Genomic DNA, 20,569 nt, shown 5'->3' on the forward strand with positions numbered 1-20,569 from the left:
AAACAAATCATATAAGCCTGATCGGAAGCGTATGACCTGTATGAACCGTAGTAGAGACAGGCTCCTCCGTGAGTCATTCAACTGTATGGCTGGGGAAACCCAACATGCAGAAATATTGTACTTTGTTGCAGAAGCACAAGACAGTTGAGCTCCGTTCATTTCAAAGAGCCGTTCAGAAAACTGGCTCCTTTAGCTCTTTTCTTTATATTCACTTTTTAAGAAGCCAGTCTGGGGTTAATTCCTATTATCCTGTAAATAAGAAAGAAGGGAGGAATGATGGGCTGAGATTTGGATCAGAATAATGTCTAACTTAGATTTCCCACAAATATTTGAATTTGTATTATTCTATAGTATAGATTATAGCTTCATTTGACATGTGTGGACAAGATTTTTTAAGTCTGATTGACAGTGAGATGACAATTTACTCATTGTATAAAGTGTGTGTACGCGCGTAAACCTACTTTGACTTATTTTACTTATCCAACACCTTAATACTTACAAATACATACAAAAAGCCCAAAGCAAGCTACAAAGAAGTTGCAAAAGCTTTTAGTGCAAAAAATTCAAGAACATTACAATACAGATTTCAAGAATAATACAAAAAAAACCCTCAATACAAACAATATTATATAACACAGGCTTATAATAAAGGTGCACATTTTAAAGAAAACAATAACTAATATAAATGACAAAATATTTGCATACAAAACTCTAAAACAATACTTCAAGTGTTATCAAAACATATAAAACTGCAATAAATTGAGAAAAAATGTGCATACACGCTCCTGGAAATACTGGTACAAACTGTACAATAGACTAAAACCATAACCATAACTCAAATAACAACATCAACTGTAGACAAAATAAAAAATAAATAATAAAGCAGCAATAATAAACCATGCTTTACGGCCTCTCTTTCTTGTCCCTTGGCAAATTTGCATTAAGGAAGGTAAGTGCCCTTACTTTTTCGGGCTTGAGGCGACTTCTCCTCTCTGTAATTATTTGTCCTGTTTTAGAGAAAATTCTCTCGGATGGAACTGATGTAGCCACGACACAAAGCTTCTTAGCCATGAGTTGGCTAAGCCTGGGGTACACAAGGACCCGACTTTTCCACCACTTCAGAGGATCTTCGTGTATTGGAACAAGAGGCTCCTCTAAGTATGCCCGCACCTCCTTGACAGCGGCTGCTGAGGGGTTCCGAGTGGCCACTAATCCAGCTACCTGTTTACAGAGGGGGGAGATACAACAATGGGGTGGGACATAAAACAATTTTATTATGAGATTATGATGTTAGACTCATGTCATCCTAGATTTTGAGAAAACATTGTGATGAATTTTTGCCATACTTACGTCCTCATGGCTCCAAAACAAGTTTTCCCGGAGCAGCACTGCCTGCTCCTTCCTCTTGGCCCGCTTGCTGGATGGCTTCACTGCTTGTGAGTCTTGCTGCTGCAGTTGAAAGTCGATGAAAAGCCTCGTCTGCAGTTTTGCCATCCATAAATGCCATCCTTTTAAACCGTGGGTCAAGCGCAGCAGCATCTGCAAGGATGTGGTTCGATTCCATTCAATGGAATCTTGCTGACATACCGGATGAAAGTGAATTCACCATGCTTTTTGCAGCCTGTGTTGTTGCCCCCCTCTGGAAATCAGTGGTGGCTCTCTGCAGTCCCCTGGCCAGCAGTATAACTTTGGAGGCAGTCACGAAGTTAGTGAGAAAAAAGCAAAATCTTATTATAATGATAGAATTATTAGAGAGATGAATTGATCTCTCTAATGTCTATTGATGTCTCATATGCTGGTCACTGGAGTGTAGTGCATGGTCTACACAACAAGGAAGTTATTTGTTATTTCATTACAAAGAAGTTTGAGGTGGCTGAGGACATGTGTTGTGTTCTGGTGACTGGCATGTGAGACATGTTTTCAATTGTTTCACACTTATTTCATTATATGTGTTAGTACGTATTACACAGTATCTTTCATGTATCAAATTCTCATAATTTAGTATCAGCTAATTTGCATGCATGCTATCGAAAATTACTGCTGACCAATTGAACTACATACCTTTCTGCACTGAGTTCAATAGTGACCTCTTCAAATGGCTTCAAGAGGGTGCATATCTCCTGCAATGTCGTCCATTCTTCTGGAGATAAGGGCTGGACAGATGCATTTGTGATGGCCAGGGTGGAGACAATGGGGTCCTTGCTAGTGATGAAACTCTGCAGCATGTGATATGTTGAGTTCCATCGTGTAACACAGTCCTGTTTGGGTCGTAATACGTCCATCTTCATTTGGAGCTGTGTTTCCTTAAGTTTTTGTGCTCCCACTGTGCTACGGTGAAAATATTCCACTGCTTCCTTGACCTTGCTGATGATGGCTTGTGGTCCTTTGAGGGCATCTCGTACCGCAAGATTTATGGCATGTGCCAGGCAAGGGAGGTGGTTCCATCCTGTGATCTGGATGGCCTTAGTGATGTTTGCTGCATTATCTGTTAAACAGCACACTACCTTCTTATCTACCTCCCACTCTGCTGCAACACTGAGGAGCTTGGTTGCCAGGTTGTCTGCTGTGTGCCGCTCATTAAATTCAAAGCAGTCCAGGAGGCAGGAAGACAAGTGATAGTCTTCAATGAAGTGGCACGTTATTGACATAAACGACGTTGTCACCCTTGATGTCCAACAGTCCGTTGTTAAGCAAACTGATGTCACTTTGGACACCCTTCTCCTAAGTGATGCTGCCCCTCTCTCATAAATATCTGTCACTCTCTGAGTCAGTACCCTCCGACATGGAGGAATATAGGAGGGGTTAAGAGCATGACAGAAGTTTTTAAAACCTCTGTCTTCCACAATTTTAAATGGCTGGAAGTCGGTGGCTATCATTTTTGCCAGCTCTTCATCTATCTTCCCCTGTCGCAATGGGTTGACAGGAGTTGAGAAGTACTGACTCAGAGAACTTTGTCTAGATTTTGTGGATTCAGAAGAAACTGATTTACCGGGTGCATCGTCAGGTGAAGATGTGGGTCTGGAGGTCACAGAGGCTGCCGCAGATGCGGAGGCAGAAGTACCGGCACGGCCCTCTTCATCATCAGAGTCACGCTCTCTCCTCACCTCTGAGATTTGAAGGGTGGGGTGTAGCGTTTTAATGTGCCTTTGCAAATTGTTGGTGGAGCCAGACTTAAAAGAAATTGACTTATAACAAATTTTGCATTTTGCCTTACTATCTGCTTGAAGAGAAAAGTGCATCCAGGGCAGGCAGGGGAGGCATTAGCTCAGTGGGTAGAGCTTCAGCTTGGGAACTGGAGAGTTGCCGGTTCTAGTCCCTGCCAAGGTGCCCCTGAGCAAGGCACCGAACCCTCAATTGCTCCCCCCTCTGCGTAGGGTGGTAATGTAATGTAAGTCGCTTTGGATAAAAGCGTCTGCCAAATGCTCGTAATGTAATGTATGTAATGCATCCAAACACCGCTCCTTTCTGGGCTCAACTTGCTGAAAGATAATCCTCCCCCTCCGTGCTGCTGTCTTAATTACACTGTTGACTCAACGCCAGAGGCACTCGCATTTTATTGTTTCACACTCACGTGAAGGGAGCGTGTCAGGGTGCATGTCACATTTGCATATTAAATAAGCGCTCCTCGCAGGTGAGGCGTGGAGAGAGCGTGGACAGTGGACGGGTGATGTCCAGACGCTGATGGCTCGACATCATGACGGGGTCTGGGAGCCAGAACACGGGTTCTTTTAACGATAAAGGGGTTTACGAGTTGAGGTGCAGGGCTGGCCACATCCTCAGCTTCCACCAGCTGGAGGTCGTAGCCCCTGTGGAAGTGACAGCGTCTGTTGGGCAAAGCGTCAAACTCCCATGTTACCTCGATACTGTGGGTCAAACTTCTGCGGGGTTTATACGATGGAAAAGGAACGACGAGCTTGTGTTTGAGCTTGATCTCAAGTCTGGGGGGCGCGGGTACGGGGCTGGGTTTAACAGGAGCGTGTCTGTGGATGGTGCCGCACACGGGGACTTGTCTCTGGAGGTGTTTCGGACCAAGCCGGAGGATCAAGGCGTGTTCTTCTGCTATCGTGAGGAGGCGAGGGAGGAACACAGGGTCGCTGCCGTGCGGCTGACGGTCACCGCAAACCCCGAACCGACCAACTGACACTTATGCAGTGGGCAGGGGCGTGCGGTTAGGGGAGGCAGAGCCAAACATAATAATAATAATAATGTAATCAAATAATATTACAACTTTGTCCGGGACTCCTAGGTATCAAACGTGCAGTGTTTATACTGATTCATCTTTTCTTGTCCTCGGTAGCCAACACAGTACAGCACTGAACAGACACCGACGTGGGCCATCATCATCATCGTCATCCTCATCCTCATCATCATCACCTTCACCCTCACAGCAGTATTAGTTTATCTGTGGTGGCGTCGCAGAGGCGCACCTGGAGCCGAGAGCGAAGGATCTCCTACGACAACCCCCCTCAACAGCATTGAGCAGGGCTCCTCTAGACCTCCTGACCCCCTTTCAAACGGCCACATATATTGAGCCACCTGATGATTGTGTGGGTTTCTCATGCTTTAATCTGATGTCAGAGTGATAAAGAGCCCACATGTTCATTATGTAAACCAGCAGGGAGCTTTAATACACATTAGCCTTAACATGAGTGTATTTTCTTCTATTTTATAAATATAAATCTATACAAGACAAGAATTTCTCTTTATGGCACTTTCTCTTGTTGCTATTTTGGCCCGATGATTGCTTGTGTGTTGTTGTATTCAAATCTCATTTATGTCTCTTTGGATACAAAATAAATGCACATTTCTCTATAACTGTGTTGGTCTTTACTTCTTCTCCCCCTTTACCACCGTTTACTCTTCCATCCATCTACACCTCTATGATGTTGAGGGTCACAGGCTCTGCAGGGAGAGGAGATGTAGATCCTAACGTTATACAACACAGAACGAGTGAGGCTCTATTCTAACACAGGCAAAGCAAAGCAGACGGAAGATTAGAATCATACACAGGTGTGATTTTATTTATTTTCCACTTGAAATGAGGATTTACTTCAAATGAGTTACACAGAAAATCAACAGGGAATCTACAGTTACAAGGTTTACAGTTGCATTTTAATAGAATGAATATACAACAAAGTAAGTAAGAAGCATTAACTTGCTGCCATAATCCTTCACTTCAATTTCAGCGCCTACATGTGACGTATACAAAGTAAACACAGAGCGGCATGATTGTGGCAGGAAAGTCTCATGAGATGTAACCGCTGTACTCTGCATGTAGCCGGCGACACTCCGACATTCCTGCACCTCTTCAGTGAATCCCTGTCCAGTTATCGCAGCGCTATAGTTTCCGGTGTGAGATGTTTGTTAGAATAAAAGCGGAGGGGCTGCAGCATCTCAATAAGACGTGTGTGAAGAAAAGAATACTAAACCAGTTAAGTAGTTTGATAAATAATACAGTTAATAGAGATCAGGCAGGGGAAAAAAACAAAGATATAAAACATATTGGCAATTTACAACTTGTAACAGAACACATGAGAAAGGAATGAAAGGTGGTGTACAGGGACAGAGACGTGTGAGCGTCTGAGCCAGCGTCACTCTGTGGTTTACATGCTGCTCTCTCAGTCTACCTGCTGTGTTGCATGTGGAGGTGGTGGTGAAATAAAAGATGTACAGTGCCATGATCCAGGTCTGTTCATCGCAGAGAGCATAGTTTGATCTGTGCCCATTCTAAATGCATAAACCTCAGGTAGGTAGGTTAGAAAAACTACATTTCTCTTCCTAATTGCAGTGTAATTGAAATGTTTGGAGTGTAAATGTTCTGGGTCTTTCCTGGCTTCTGACCTTCAGGGCAGGATTATACATAAATAAAAGTTCTTTTTAATTGAAAGTTTTCCACTCAAGAAATTGCGACCTTTTCATCGACCTGGAAAAGTTCCAGACTGCAAATAATGAAAAATGTGATTTTGTCGGTCAGACTTTGCTCGTTTGTTCTTCTGCACGGCTCCTCTGCTGCTCTGCTCTGGCCTCCCCGCCCTCCCTCAGTGCACCAACTCCAGCTGGCTGGAGGAGAAAGGCAGGACTCCGCTCACGTAGTAGGCGATGCCCAGGGAGAGTAGGGCGATGACCACCAGCAGCAGCAGGACCCGCCAGAAGCCCAGGTCCTCCACAAACTCCTGCCAGGTGGTCCTGAAGCTGGACAGGACACCCTCGCTGCTCTGCAGGTTGGGGTTTAGCAAAGAGTGGCTCTCCATCGCACTGAGACACGGGGACACAATTATAGGGGCAATCAGTCAAATATCTACCTGACAAGATAACATGAAATGCTCCTCTGTGTCTCTGAATATATGTGTGTGTGTGTGTGTGTGTGTGTACATTCCATTTTTAACAGACACCAGCAAATCCTCTGTAACCATGGTACATTGTACAGAATTGATGAACAGACTGAATGCATGTGAAGAACTGATGAAATTCCAAGAGTTACAGGGAATGTGAAAGAAAAATTGTGACAGTGATGACAGAAAAGGTCAAATATGAAAGGTATAGTATTAGTAAAATAGTAAAGAGTGTTGGATATATCAACACAAAAGACTCTTATTCAGCTGGTTTGGGTGGAGAATCAGCCATGTGGATAAATGTTACTAATGATGTTAAACACAAGAAGCTCTCAGAGGAAAAAAGGTTGGAGACAACTGACAAAGGGGAAAGTCGTAACCAGAGCTGCATTGTTGTACCAGACTGCACACACACACACAAACAAACACTAGAAGCTAGAAACTCAGCTATAAGATGCTGCACAGCTCAACTGACCACACTGGGTCGAGTCAAAGCAAAGATTAAAGGCAGAAGTGACACACTGATGCAGTTAAGAAACCCTCATCTTTCAACACACACACACACAGACACAGACACAGACACACACACACACACACACACACACACACACACACACACACACACACACACACACACACACACACACACACACAAACACACACACACACACACACACCCACAGCACTGTGGTCATGTGTGCATATATGGTAAATGAATCCATTATAATTCATCAGGTTGCTGTGGGGGTCAGGTTAAAGCTCTTACCTTTCACTCTAGGCCATCTGCATGGTCTCCAGTTTGGAGTGGGGTCCCCTGTTGAAGCCTTTCACTTCCTGCTCCTCCAGCCCCTCCAGCAGGCGGATGGCATCCTTGTTGACGCCACGTCTCTTTGCCAGCACCAAGGGAGTCGATCCGTTATGATTGCTGTGATGCAGGAAGAGCAGAAGCACCAACCGTTACAGTTAATGCTGGAGAGTCAGAAGTTTAAGATGGGAGCCCCCTCAGCTGCTCTTCTTCTGTTGGAGCAGTGAGGACATGTTGACAGTTTGTCCTACAGAAAGAAAGGGGACAAGAACAAGGAGAAGGAAGATTTTCATACTAAACATGTCACACATAATAACAAATGTGACAGCAGTCAGTGAACGCAGCAGGCTGAGAGAAGGGTTGATGTCACATGGACATGGACAGTGGTCAACTACGCCCTCTAGTGTCGAATGTCGGAGCCTCTACCAGGGAAGGAATCCGTATTCGTTTAGTATTTTTCAGCAATTTGCAATGCAACCCCATTGCTGAGGTTGTTTGCGACGTAGCAACTACAGCAATGCAATCAACCCCAAACAAACAAACAAACAATTCAAAGCTTCAGGAAAGTTACTTTAGTTTTGCATTCTAGTTTAATCTGTAGTACTTTACTCTTCCTTCCTTCCATCCATCTACAACTCTATGATGTTGAGGGTCACAGGCTCTGCAGGGAGAGGAGATGTAGATCCTAACGTTATACAACACAGAACGAGTGAGACTCTATTCTAACACACTTCCAAGGACCTCCTAGCATGCCCGGGGACGGTGTGGTTAAGTTTTGTGTGGTGTGTTCAGTGTTACTAAATATTCTGTTCATGTGTTAGTAGTAGTAGTAATGAATGGCATTCACATTTAGATTTTGCTTACTTTCTGTTATGTTGTTGTTATTGTTGTAATAGCTGATTTCACCGTGAAAGAGAATGTGTGTGCGAAACAACTGATGCATGCGGCTCTTCTGAAACATGTGATGGGTTGTTGGAACTGAAGTGAATATTTCTGGATAACAGACACTGTAACATTTGCATACTGTAGTACTTCCCCTTACCTTCGTTGCTTCCAACTGAGCGGACAACTGCACAAGCGTCCTGTCTGGAGATGGGATTTTTGGCTCTTTGGAGGGTGTCGGTCATTTGGGATGTGTTCACTTCAAAGAGCCGTTCAAAAAACTGCCTCATTTGGCTCCTTTCTATTCACTTTTTAAGAAGCCAGTCTGGGCTTAATTCCTATTATCCTGTAAATAAGAAAGAAGGGAGGAATGATGGGCTGAGATTTGGTTCAGGATAATTTCTAACTTAGATTTCCCACAAATATTTGAATTTGAATTATTCTATAGTATAGATTATAGCTTCATTTGACATGTGTGGACAAGATTTTTTAAGTCTGATTGACAGTGAGATGACAATTTACTCATTGTATAAAGTGTGTGTACGCGCGTAAACCTACTTTGACTTATTTTACTTATCCAACATCTTAATACTTACAAATACATACAAAAAGCCCAAAGCAAGCTACAAAGAAGTTGCAAAAGCTTTTAGTGCAAAAAATTCAAGAACATTACAATACAGATTTCAAGAATAATACAAAAAAAACCCTCACTACAAACAATATTATATAACACAGGCTTATAATAAAGGTGCACATTTTAACGAAAACAATAACTAATATAAATGACAAAATATTTGCACACAAAACTCTAAAACAATACTTCAAGTGTTATCAAAACATATAAAACTGCAATAAATTGAGAAAAAATGTGCATACACGCTACTGGAAATACTGGTACAAACTGTACAATAGACTAAAACCATAACCATTACATTACATTACATTACGGTCATTTAGCAGACGCTTTTATCCAAAGCGACTTACAATAAGTGTGTTCAACAAAGGTAGATAAAAGAACTTCAGGTCACAAGAAATCGTAAGCGCATTTCCTTCCTAAACCAACAGCTAAGAGCATAACTAGAGCTAGAGTAGAAGTGCAATAAGTTAGGTACTATGATGAATGAGAAAAAACAAAAGGACAGATTAGAAATGAAAGATTAGAAAACAAGAGCATCAGAAGAGCTAGGACAGAGTAGGTGATGTCCTAAGAGGGAGGATCCGGGTAGTGTTTCTTGAAGAGATGGGTCTTCAGCCTGCGGCGAAAGATGGGTAGCGACTCCGCTGTCCTGACATCAGTCGGGAGAGCATTCCACCACTGAGGTGCCAGAACAGAGAAAAGCCGTGACCGCATCGATCGCAAGCAGGGGCCGCTGAGCGCCGGGGCAGCCAGTCGCCTGGAGGCAGCAGAGCGAAGTGGTCGGCCGGGGGTGTAGGGCTTGACCATAGCCTGGAGGTATGAAGGAGCTGTTCCTTTCACTGCCCTGTAGGCTAGCACCAGAGTTTTAAACTGGATGCGAGCAGCTACGGGGAGCCAGTGTAGAGAACGGAGAAGGCAAGTTGTGTGGGAGAACTTGGGAAGGTTGAACACCAGACGAGCAGCAGCTTTCTGGACGAGCTCCAGAGGTCTGATGGCGGAAGCCGGGGCGCCAGCAAGGAGGGAGTTGCAGTAGTCCAGGCGGGAGATGACAAGAGCCTGGATCAGCACCTGCGCTGCCTTGTCGGTGAGGAAGGGACGGATCCTACGGATGTTGTAGAGGAGGAATCTGCAGGAACGCGTCACCGAAGCGATGTTTGCCGCGAACGACAGTTGGTCGTCCAGGGTCACACCCAGATTCCTCGCGGTCCGAGTTGACGTCACCACGGAGTCATCTATGGTGATGGCCAGGTCTCGGTGCGGGCAGCCCTTCCCTGGGAGAAACACCATCTCAGTCTTGTCCAGGTTGAGCTTCAGGTGGTGCTTCGACATCCACCCCGAGATGTCTGCCAGGCAAGCAGCGATGCGCGTCTCCACTTGGGCGTCAGAAGGAGGAAACGACAGAATCAGCTGGGTGTCATCAGCATAGCAGTGGTAGGAGAAGTTATGGGAGTGGATAACCGAACCAAGAGATGTTGTGTAGAGGGAGAAAAGAAGAGGGCCCAAGACCGAACCTTGCGGAACCCCAGTGGTGAGCCTACGTGGCTTCGAAACAGAACCTCTCAGTGTTACCTGGTAGGAGCGACCTGTCAGGTAGGACGCGAACATGGAGAGCGCAGAGCCAGAGACACCCATTCCCTCAAGGGTAGAGAGAAGGATCTGGTGGTTCACCGTGTCGAATGCTGCAGACCGGTCCAGGAGAATCAGGACAGAGGAGAGAGAGTTCGCTCTAGCAGTTTGGAGTGACTCGGTCACTGCCAGGAGGGCCGTCTCGGTCGAGTGGCCCACCTTGAAGCCGGACTGGTGGGGGTCCAAAAGGTTGTTCTGGTGGAGGTACAGGGACAGTTGATTGAAGACAGCACGTTCAAGAGTTTTAGATAGGAAGGGTAGAAGGGATACCGGTCTGTAGTTCTTGATGTCTGAAGGGTCAAGAGTTGGTTTCTTTAGAAGCGGAGTGACTCTAGCAGTCTTGAAAGCAGAGGGGAAAGAGCCAGAGGCCAGAGACGTGTTGATGACGTGGGTCAGGTAGGGAAGAAGATCCGGTGCAGCAGACTGAAGGAGAGAGGAGGGGACAGGGTCAAGAGAGCAGGTGGTGGGGCGGCTAGATGTGATGAGCTGGAGGACCTCCTGGGCAGAGAGGGGAGAGAATTGGGACAGAGAGGGAGATGATGGAGAGGGTGGTAGAGACAGGACTATAACCATAACTCAAATAACAACATCAACTGTAGACAAAATAAAAAATAAATAAAATAAATAATAAAGCAGCAATAATAAACCATGCTTTAAGGCCTCTCTTTCTTGTCCCTTGGCAAATTTGCATTGAGGAAGGTAAGTGCCCTTACTTTTTCGGGCTTGAGGCGACTTCTCCTCTCTGTAATTATTTGTCCTGTTTTAGAGGAAATTCTCTCGGATGGAACTGATGTAGCCACGACACAAAGCTTCTTAGCCATGAGTTGGCTAAGCCAACTCATGCCAAAATTTGCATATTAAATAAGCGCTCCTCCCAGGTGAGGCGTGGAGAGCGTGGACAGTGGAGGGAGGAGCTTTTGTAAGCATCTGTTTGCTAGAGGCGTGATCGCAAACAGATGATCGCAGGGAGAGAGAAAAAAAATGAACGAAAAAAAGAACGGCTCCCAACCAATCGCGACCTGGCTCTCATCGTTCATGTTAATGAGCCGTTCAAAAGAACTGGATCGTTCGCGAACGTCACATCTCTAATTAGGAGATTGTTCTACGTCCCGGGTTGGAAGATCGACCGGTGCTCTGATGGTATGTGGGCCAGCGTCACTCTGTGGTTTACATGCTGCTCTCTCAGTCTACCTGCTGTGTTGCATGTGGAGGTGGTGGTGAAATAAAAGATGTACAGTGCCATGATCCAGGTCTGTTCATCGCAGAGAGCATAGTTTGATTTGTGCCGATTCTAAATGCATAAACCTCAGGCAGGTAGGTTAGAAAAAGTATCAAATTTGCAGTTTTTATACTGATTTCCTGATTTTCGTGTTTTCGACGTGGGCCATCATCATCGTCATCGTCATCGTCATCGTCATCGTCATTGTCATCCTCACCCTCACCCTAACCCTCACCCTCACAGCAGTATTATTCTTTGCCTACCTATGTTGAACGCACTTATTGGAAGTCTCTTTGGATAAAAGCGTCTGCTAGATGACTGTAATGTAATGTATTAGTTTATCTGTTGTGGCCTCGCAGAGTCGCACGTGGAGCCGAGAGCGAAGGATTTGCATTCTTGAACGCAAACCGTGGAAAACCGAGAAATAGTTAAAACGCAAGTTAGAAAATACAAGTTCTCATAGAACCACCACGTCACACGCCTTAGATAGCAGAGACATTACATTACATTACGAGCATTTGGCAGACGCGTTTATCCAAAGCGACTTACATTACATTACCACCCTTTGCAGAGGGGGGAGCAATTGAGGGTTCGGTGCCTTGCTCAGGGGCACCTCGGCAGGGACTCGAACCGGCGACCCTCCGGTTGCCAAGTGGAAGCTCTACCCACTGAGCTACTGCCTCCAATTTTTACGATCATTTGGCAGACGCTTTTATCCAAAGCGACTTACATTACATTACCACCCTTCGCAGAGGGGGGAGCAATTGAGGGTTCGGTGCCTTGCTCAGGGGCACCTCGGCAGGGGCTCGAACCGGCGACCCTCCGGTTCCGCTCCGCTTCCCAAGCGGAAGCTCTACCCACTGATCCACTGCCTCCCAGAGAGGCTGGCGCTAGTATTTGCACCATTGAGTCTTCCACTCTTGTTCCAGTCTGATATTTGCTCAAAATGTCACGCAAATCACGCTGCTCCATACTGGGAAATTCACTCCGATTAAAAGTCTAAAACGGGTGAGGCAATAACTCTTTTAGATACAGTCAGTATAAGAAGAAAAGAAGAAGAAACACTTTTATTAATCCCCGGGGGGGAAATTCTTCTCCTCACTCAGTTATATGCTTTACATTACTGTTGTACACAGACAGTTGAAACACACACACACACACACATGTAAACATCCCCATGCAGCAATTTTGTGAAGAGATGCTGAGTGAGGGGGGGCAGCCCCTTGTAGGCGCCCGGGAGCAATTTGGGGGGTTAGGTGCCTTGCTCAAGGGCACCTCGGCGGTGCCCAGGAGATGCGCCGGCATCCCTCCAGCCACCAGCCCATCGTCCGTTTTTTTTTGTCGTGGTCCTCCTGAGACTTGGACCGGCGACCCTTCGGCTACCACCCAAGTGACTCTGTAGACTGAGCCACTGCCACCCTCCTTATATAAGGATCAAATCATTAGTCATAGGCTGCTTGCATGTTATGATCTGGATATGTTGCCAATATTAAAGGAGACGATGTACACATACTTATTAGAACAAGGAAGAGCACAAGCAAGAGTTTAAGTTTTGTGTGGTGTGTTTCAGTGTTACTAAATATTCTGTTCAAGTGTTAGTAGTATAGTAGTGATGTTATTCACATTTAGATTTAGTTTACCTTCAGTTATGTTGTTGTCATTGTTTTACTTGCTGGTGGCACCGTGAATGACAATGTGGGTGCGAAACAACTGACTCGTGCGGTGAACTATATTTTGTCACCATAAGAAATGTAAAATGTGGTGTACGTGTTTGCCGCGACTGTACATGAGTCCTGGCAGAGGAGACCCACAGAGGAAGCCGCAAACTGTTGCAGTGCATGAAGCTGGTACTTGTGCACCCAGACATAGAACTAGACATACTCAGTCTATGATTACATAGCATCTTCGTCGTTTATTGCCAAACATGTTGACGTTCACGCTGCTCTGTGTGATAGTATTATACCACTACTGTACTCAGGCGTCTGCTCAGTTTGCGGCGCGTGTGATATTGGGAGACGGTTGCACCTTCCCGGACTGGGAGACCGACTCGTGCCTGGATGGTGCGGAAACCACGCTGGTCCAACGGACACTGCGTGCCATACCGACACCGATGGCTCGACTTCATGACGGGATTTGGGAGCCAGAGAACGGGTTCAAAGACAAGGTCGCTCCAGGCTCTGCTGTCGCCCTCAAGTTCACGACTTTTAACGATAACGGGGTGTACGAGTTGTGGTGCGGGGCTGGCTACATCCTCAGCCGCTTCCAGCTGGAGGTCGTGGCGCCTGTGGAAGTGACAGCGTCTGATGGACAAAGCGTCAAACTCCCATGTTACCACGATACTGTGGGTCAAACTTCTGCGGGGTTTATACGATGGAAAAGGAACGACGAGCTTGTGTTTGAGCTTGATCTCAAGTCTGGGGGGCGCGGGTACGGGGCTGGGTTTAACAGGAGCGTGTCTGTGGATGGTGCCGCACACGGGGACTTGTCTCTGGAGGTGTTTCGGACTAAGCCGGAGGATCAAGGCGTGTTCTGCTGCTATCGTGAGGAGGCGAAGGAGGAATACAGGGTCGCTGCCGTGCGGCTGACGGTCACCGCAAACCCCGAAACGACCAACTGCACCGTTTCGGTCCCGGTAAGTCCCGTCCGCACCGGAACACAACACTTATGCAGTGGGCAGAGGCGTGCGGTCAGGGGAGGCAGAGCCAAACTAATAATAATATAATCAAATAATATTACTACTTTGTTTGGGACTCCTAAGTATCAAACGTGCAGTGTTTATATTGATAACCTGATTTTCTTCTTTTCTTGTCCTCGGTAGCCAACACAGTGCAGCACTGAACAGACACCGACGTGGGCCATCATCATCATCGTCATCCTCACCATCATCACCCTCACCCTCACAGCAGTATTAGTTTATCTGTTGTGGCGTCGCAGAGGCGCACTTGGAGCCGAGAGCGAAGGATCTCCTACTACAACCCCCCTCAACAGCATTGAGCAGGGCTCCTCTAGACCTCCTGACCCCCTTTCAATCGGCCACATATATTGAGCCACCTGATGATTGTGTGGGTTTCTCATGCTTTAATCTGATGTCAGGGCGATAAAGAGCCCACATGTTCATTATGTAAACCAGCAGCGAGCTTTTATACACATTAGCCTTAACATGAGTGTATTTTCTTCTATTTCATAAATATAAATCCATACAAAACAAGAATTTCTCTTTATGGCACTTTCTCTTGTTGCTCTCTGGGCCAGATGATTGCTTGTGTGTTGTTGTATTCAAATCTCATTTATGTCTCTTTGGATACAAAATAAATGCACATTTCTCTATAACTGTGTTGGTCTTTACTTCTTCTCCCCCTTTACCACTGTTTACTCTTCCATCCATCTACACCTCTATAATGTTGAGGGTCACAGGCTCTGCAGGGAGAGGAGATGTAGATCCTAACCTTATACAACACAGAACGAGTGAGGCTCTATTCTAACACAGGCAAAGCAAAGCAGACGGAAGATTAGAATCATACACAGGTGTGATTTGATTTATTTTCCACTTCAAATGAGGATTTACTTCAAATGAGTTACACACAAAATCAACAGGGAATCTACAGTTACAAGGTTTACAGTTGCATTTTAATAGAATGAATATACAACAAAGTAAGTAAGAAGCATTAACCTGCTGCCATAATCCTGCACTTCAATTTCAGCGCCTACATGTGACGTATACAAAGTAAACACAAAGCGGCATGCTTGTGGCAGGAACGTCTCATGAAATGTAACCGCTGTACTCTGCATGTAGCCGGCGACACTCCGACATTCCTGCACCTCTTCAGTGAATCCCTGTCCAGTTATCGCAGCGCTATAGTTTCCGGTGTGAGATGTTTGTTAGAATAAAAGCGGAGGGGCTGCAGCATCTCAATAAGACGTGTGTGAAGAAAAGAATACTAAACCAGTTAAGTAGTTTGACAAATAATACAGTTAATAGAGATCAGGCAGGGGAAAAAAACAAAGATATAAAACATATTGGCAATTTACAACTTGTAACAGAACACATGAGAAAGGAATGAAAGGTGGTGTACAGGGACAGAGACGTGTGAGCGTCTGAGCCAGCGTCACTCTGTGGTTTACATGCTGCTCTCTCAGTCTACCTGCTGTGTTGCATGTGGAGGTGGTGGTGAAATAAAAGATGTACAGTGCCATGATCCAGGTCTGTTCATCGCAGAGAGCATAGTTTGATTTGTGCCCATTCTAAATGCATAAACCTCAGGTAGGTAGGTTAGAAAAACTACATTTCTCTTCCTAATTGCAGTGTAATTGAAATGTTTGGAGTGTAAATGTTCTGGGTCTTTCCTGGCTTCTGACCTTCAGGGCAGGATTATACATAAATAAAAGTTCTTTTTAATTGAAAGTTTTCCACTCAAGAAATTGCGACCTTTTCATCGACTAGACCTGGAAAAGTTCCAGACTGCAAATAATGAATTATGTGATTTTGGCGGTCAGAGTTTGCTCGTTTGTTCCTCTGCACGGCTCCTCTGCTGCTCTGCTCTGGCCTCCCCGCCCTCCCTCAGTGCACCAACTCCAGCTGGCTGGTGGAGAAAGGCAGGACTCCGCTCACGTAGTAGGCGATGCCCAGGGAGAGGAGGGCGATGACCACCAGCAGCAGCAGGACCCGCCAGAAGCCCAGGTCCTCCACAAACTCCTGCCAGGTGGTCCTGAAGCTGGACAGGACACCCTCGCTGCTCTGCAGGTTGGGGTTTAGCAAAGAGTGGCTCTCCATCGCACTGAGACACGGGGACACAATTAAAGGGGCAATCAGTCAAATATCTACCTGACAAGATAACATGAAATGCTCCTCTGTATCTCTGATGTGTGTGTGAGTGAGAGTGTGTGTGTGTGTGTGTGTGTGTGTGTGTGTGTGTGTGTGTGTGTGTGTGTGTGTGTGTGTGTGTGCGCGTGTGTGTGTGCGCGTGTGTGCATGTATTTGTGTTTCTGTACATTCCATTTTTAACAGACACCAGCAAATCCTCTGTAACGTTGGTACATTGTGGCGATTTACCACACCTGCGTCAATATTTACATACAAAAAGTCTACAACTCCATATTTAAATTGCACTTCCTGAGACAAATCATGGAAGATCTCAGAACAAAAGTGTTTCCTCAAAAAGAAGATAAAATAAAAGCTTTTCGCCGATCCTTTGCCTTTATTCAAAGGTGAACGGTAGAGACTGTTTTATTTAACACTGACAATGGGGAAAGAAGTAACCACAGCTGCATTATTGTACCAGACCGCACGCACGCACGCACGCACGCACGCACGCACGCACGCACGCACGCACGCACGCACGCACGCACGCACGCACGCACGCACGCACGCACGCACGCACGCTAGACACTCAGCTTTAAGATGCTGCTCAACTGACCACACTGGGTTGAGTCAAGGCAAAGATTAAAGGCAGAAGTGACACACTGATGCAGTTAAGAAACCCTCATCTCTCAACACACACACACACACACACACACACACACAGAATCCATTATAATTCATCAGGTTGCTGTGGGGGTCAGGTTAAAGCTCTTACCTTTCGCGCTCGGCCATCTGCATGGTCTCCAGTTTGGAGTGGGGTCCCCTGTTGAAGCCTTTCACTTCCTGCTCCTCCAGCCCCTCCAGCAGGCGGATCTTTGCCAGCGTCTCTCTGCCAGCACCAAGGGAGTCGATCCGTTATGATTGCTGTGATGCAGGAAGAGCAGAAGCACCAACAGTTACAGTTAATGCTGGAGAGTCAGAAGTTTAAGATGGGAGCCCCCTCAGCTGCTTTTCTTTCTCAGACCTTTGTAGCACATCCTGCTACAAATTCAACTCCAACCACAAAATACAACTCCTGTCAGGCATGTGAACCAGTATTCTGGATTTGAACAAAGACAGGAGTGAGCAATCTTGGTATTTGAGATGAACTGAGCAAATCTCACCCTAGATTCTGTAACGCACATTGAATCATCTGAACAAGTCTCTCTCTTACCAGATATCAATTTTCAGCCCGTTGGACACCAGGAACTGTATAGTATCCACATGTCCACACAGATGCAGCGCTGTGTTCCCTTGGTAGTCGGTCGCCGACAGATCCGCCCCAAACTTGTGCAGGAGTCGGCATTTGTCCACGTTCTCGCGGGCGGCGGCTAGGTGCAGGTGCCGGTTGTCGCGGATGTTGGGGTCACATCCCGTCTCCAGGAGCCTCATCAATGCACGACTGCAGCAAAGGCACGCTGGTCTGCGACGAGTCGTTGATGAAGACATAGGACATGTCTGAGTGGGTATCAGAAAATTCCAGCGTACCTGCATTGCGGAGAAAAAGCAGGAGATGTATTGTTTAATCAAGTATAATAAATACATCTAAATAAAGTTGGATCACTTAAAGGCCCTGTGTTGGAGCAGTGAGGACATGTGGACAGTTTGTCCTACAGAAAGAAAGGGAACAAGAACAAGGAGAAGGAAGATTTTCATACTAAACATGTCACACATAATAACAAATGTGACAGCAGTCAGTGAACGCAGCAGGCTGAGAGAAGGGTTGATGTCACATGGACATGGACAGTGGTCAACTACGCCCTCTAGTGTCGAATGTTGGAGCCTCTACCAGGGAAGGAATCCGTATTCGTTTAGACTTTTTCAGCAATTTGCAATGCAACCCCATTGCTGAGGTTGTTTGCGACGTAGCAACTACAGCAATGCAATCGACCCCAAACAAACAAACAAACAATTCAAAGCTTCAGGAAAGTGACTTTAGTTTTGTTGCATTCTAGTTTAATCTGTAGTACTTTACTCTTCCTTCCTCCATCCATCCACACCTCTATGATGTCGAGGGTCACAGGCTCTGCAGGGAGAGGAGATGTAGATCCTAACGTTATACAACACAGAACGAGTGAGGCTCTATTCTAACACACTTCCAAGGACTTCCCAGCATGCCTTGAGGTGGTGTTTTTCAGTTTTGTGTGGTGTGTTTCAGTGTTACTAAACATTCTGTTCAAGTGTAAGTAGTATAGTAGTAATGAATGGCATTCACATTTAGATTTAGTTTACTTTCTGTTGTGTTGTTTATTTGTTGTAATAGCTGGTGGCACTTTGAGGGAGAATGTGTGTGCTGTGAATCAGCTTATGCCTGCTGTATGACAGGAGTCAAGATAGTACCCACTAACGGGCGGCCTACCTATATAGGAAGATATACCAAAGATGAAAGCTAAATCAGCGAGGCGTGTCGCCAGACAATTCTCAGTTATCAGAAACCCATTTACCACCTCATGATCAAACAGGGCAGCTACTAACCTACAGCCTAGAAATCTTTGTTCATTCAGCTCCAATTTTGAAGCTCTCTACCGAACATGCCACAGACAACGCTGCTACTTGCATTACTCTTATGTCTCTATGCTATCCTGTTAAAACTGTATTTACCCTATGACATCATTGCAATTCCAATCTACTTGTAGTCTACTTCTGGCTCTACGTTTAAAGTTTAACAACAAGTGATAATATAACCTTCCTTCTTTCTCACCATCTCTCTCCTCTTTCCCCTCTTTATATATAAAAAAATATCTCCAATATATCCTACAAATGTTTGCGCAATGTCATGTACAATGTTTGCCTCAATAAAAACAAATTGCAACAACATGTTGCATGTGTGCACATACGGTAAATGAATCCATTATAATTCATCAGGTTGCTATGGGGGTCAGGTTAAAGCTCTTACCTTTCACTCTAGGCCATCTGCATGGTCTCCAGTTTGGAGTGGGGTCCCCTGTTGAAGCCTTTCACTTCCTGCTCCTCCAGCCCCTCCAGCAGGCGGATGGCATCCTTGTTGACGCCGCGTCTCTTTGCCAGCACCAAGGGAGTCGATCCGTTGTGATTGCTGTGATGCAGGAAGAGCAGAAGCACCAACAGTTACAGTTAAAGCTGGAGAGAACTGCACTGTGGACAAGTAAGAGCAAAAACAATCGGCTCTGCTTTTACCTGAGCGCTTCAACTTGGAGCGGTGAAGTTGACTTCAAGTTGAACATCAGTGTATAAATGAGGATCAGTAATAACTAGGGCTGCACCCAACGATTATTTTAACAATTAATCTACAGATTATTTTTTCGATTAGTCGATTAATCTATAGATTATATTTATTAAACATATCACAATTATTTTCCCCAAAATAAATGTCTAATTAATATTTCAATATTTTCTTCAATCATCTTCTCTTGAAAACAAGCAAATGTCAAAGGATTGCAATGCATTATTCCACAACTAGCCACCTTTTGACTGATAATCTCCGTTTTACAAACCAACACATTGCTTATTCAATTCAAGTAAGAGTGATCGAGCGCAATCTGCATTCAACAACAAAAATACATGAGACGCACACGTCAGTTTGCGCTGCAATCAGACAGATAAACAGTTATTTTATTACTTTGAAAGGAATTCTGTAATGTAGTTTTGATTTTATGTTCAGAAAAAGGCTGCTTTAAAGACCAAAACGTAATGTTAATGTCAAATCTAAATTTTGCCATTCAAACATGTTTATTTGTAATTGTTATGCTAAACTGTTACCATGGAAACATTTCAATGCATATTTACACTTTGCATTTTCATCAAATTTACATCACATAATACAAAGTACACAGTAGTGCAGAATAGAACAGCGTAGAACACGCTTGCAATGTGTAGACAAATACAAGCTCAAAGCAAACAACACTTAGTAGTTGTAGCTGGGGTCTGGGACATTGTGAAAAGTTATTTGAATGAAACTTCTGCAAAACTCTCTGCTCAAAGCAACACCACCTCCTGCCTATAAACATTTGTGTCATGGTCTGATCCAACACATAGTGCACTGTAGATATATACTGTATACATGACTATTACCATACAACATGCTGAACCCATCACCACAAGCCTCAAATGACTGCACATGAGAATTTCATGGTAAAGGGAGTAATAACATTTATGAAAGTGTACTTCAGACCAGATGTGACATAATAGCGTCATAAGTATTTCCATTGACTTCATACTTTTTCTCCATCGGATTAATGAAGTGTTTTTGTGT

At 45.1% G+C, this 20,569-nt stretch overlaps 1 protein-coding gene and 1 pseudogene across 1 annotated transcript in view; both read right to left on the reverse strand.

Annotated features, from left to right (window-relative positions):
* The window catches only part of LOC143017026 (transmembrane protein 185-like), a 36,844-nt gene that overhangs the window by 15,202 nt on the left and 1,073 nt on the right, over window positions 1–20,569 (reverse strand). The window lies entirely within an intron of this gene.
* LOC143017025 (ankyrin repeat domain-containing protein 46-like) lies at window positions 15,996–17,794 on the reverse strand (annotated as a pseudogene).

The sequence above is a fragment of the Genypterus blacodes genome, unplaced genomic scaffold, assembly GCF_046128005.1.
Source record: "Genypterus blacodes isolate CSIRO-AG114 ecotype Tasmania unplaced genomic scaffold, CSIRO-AGI_Gbla_v1 ptg000260l_1, whole genome shotgun sequence".
Classification (NCBI taxonomy): domain Eukaryota; kingdom Metazoa; phylum Chordata; class Actinopteri; order Ophidiiformes; family Ophidiidae; genus Genypterus; species Genypterus blacodes.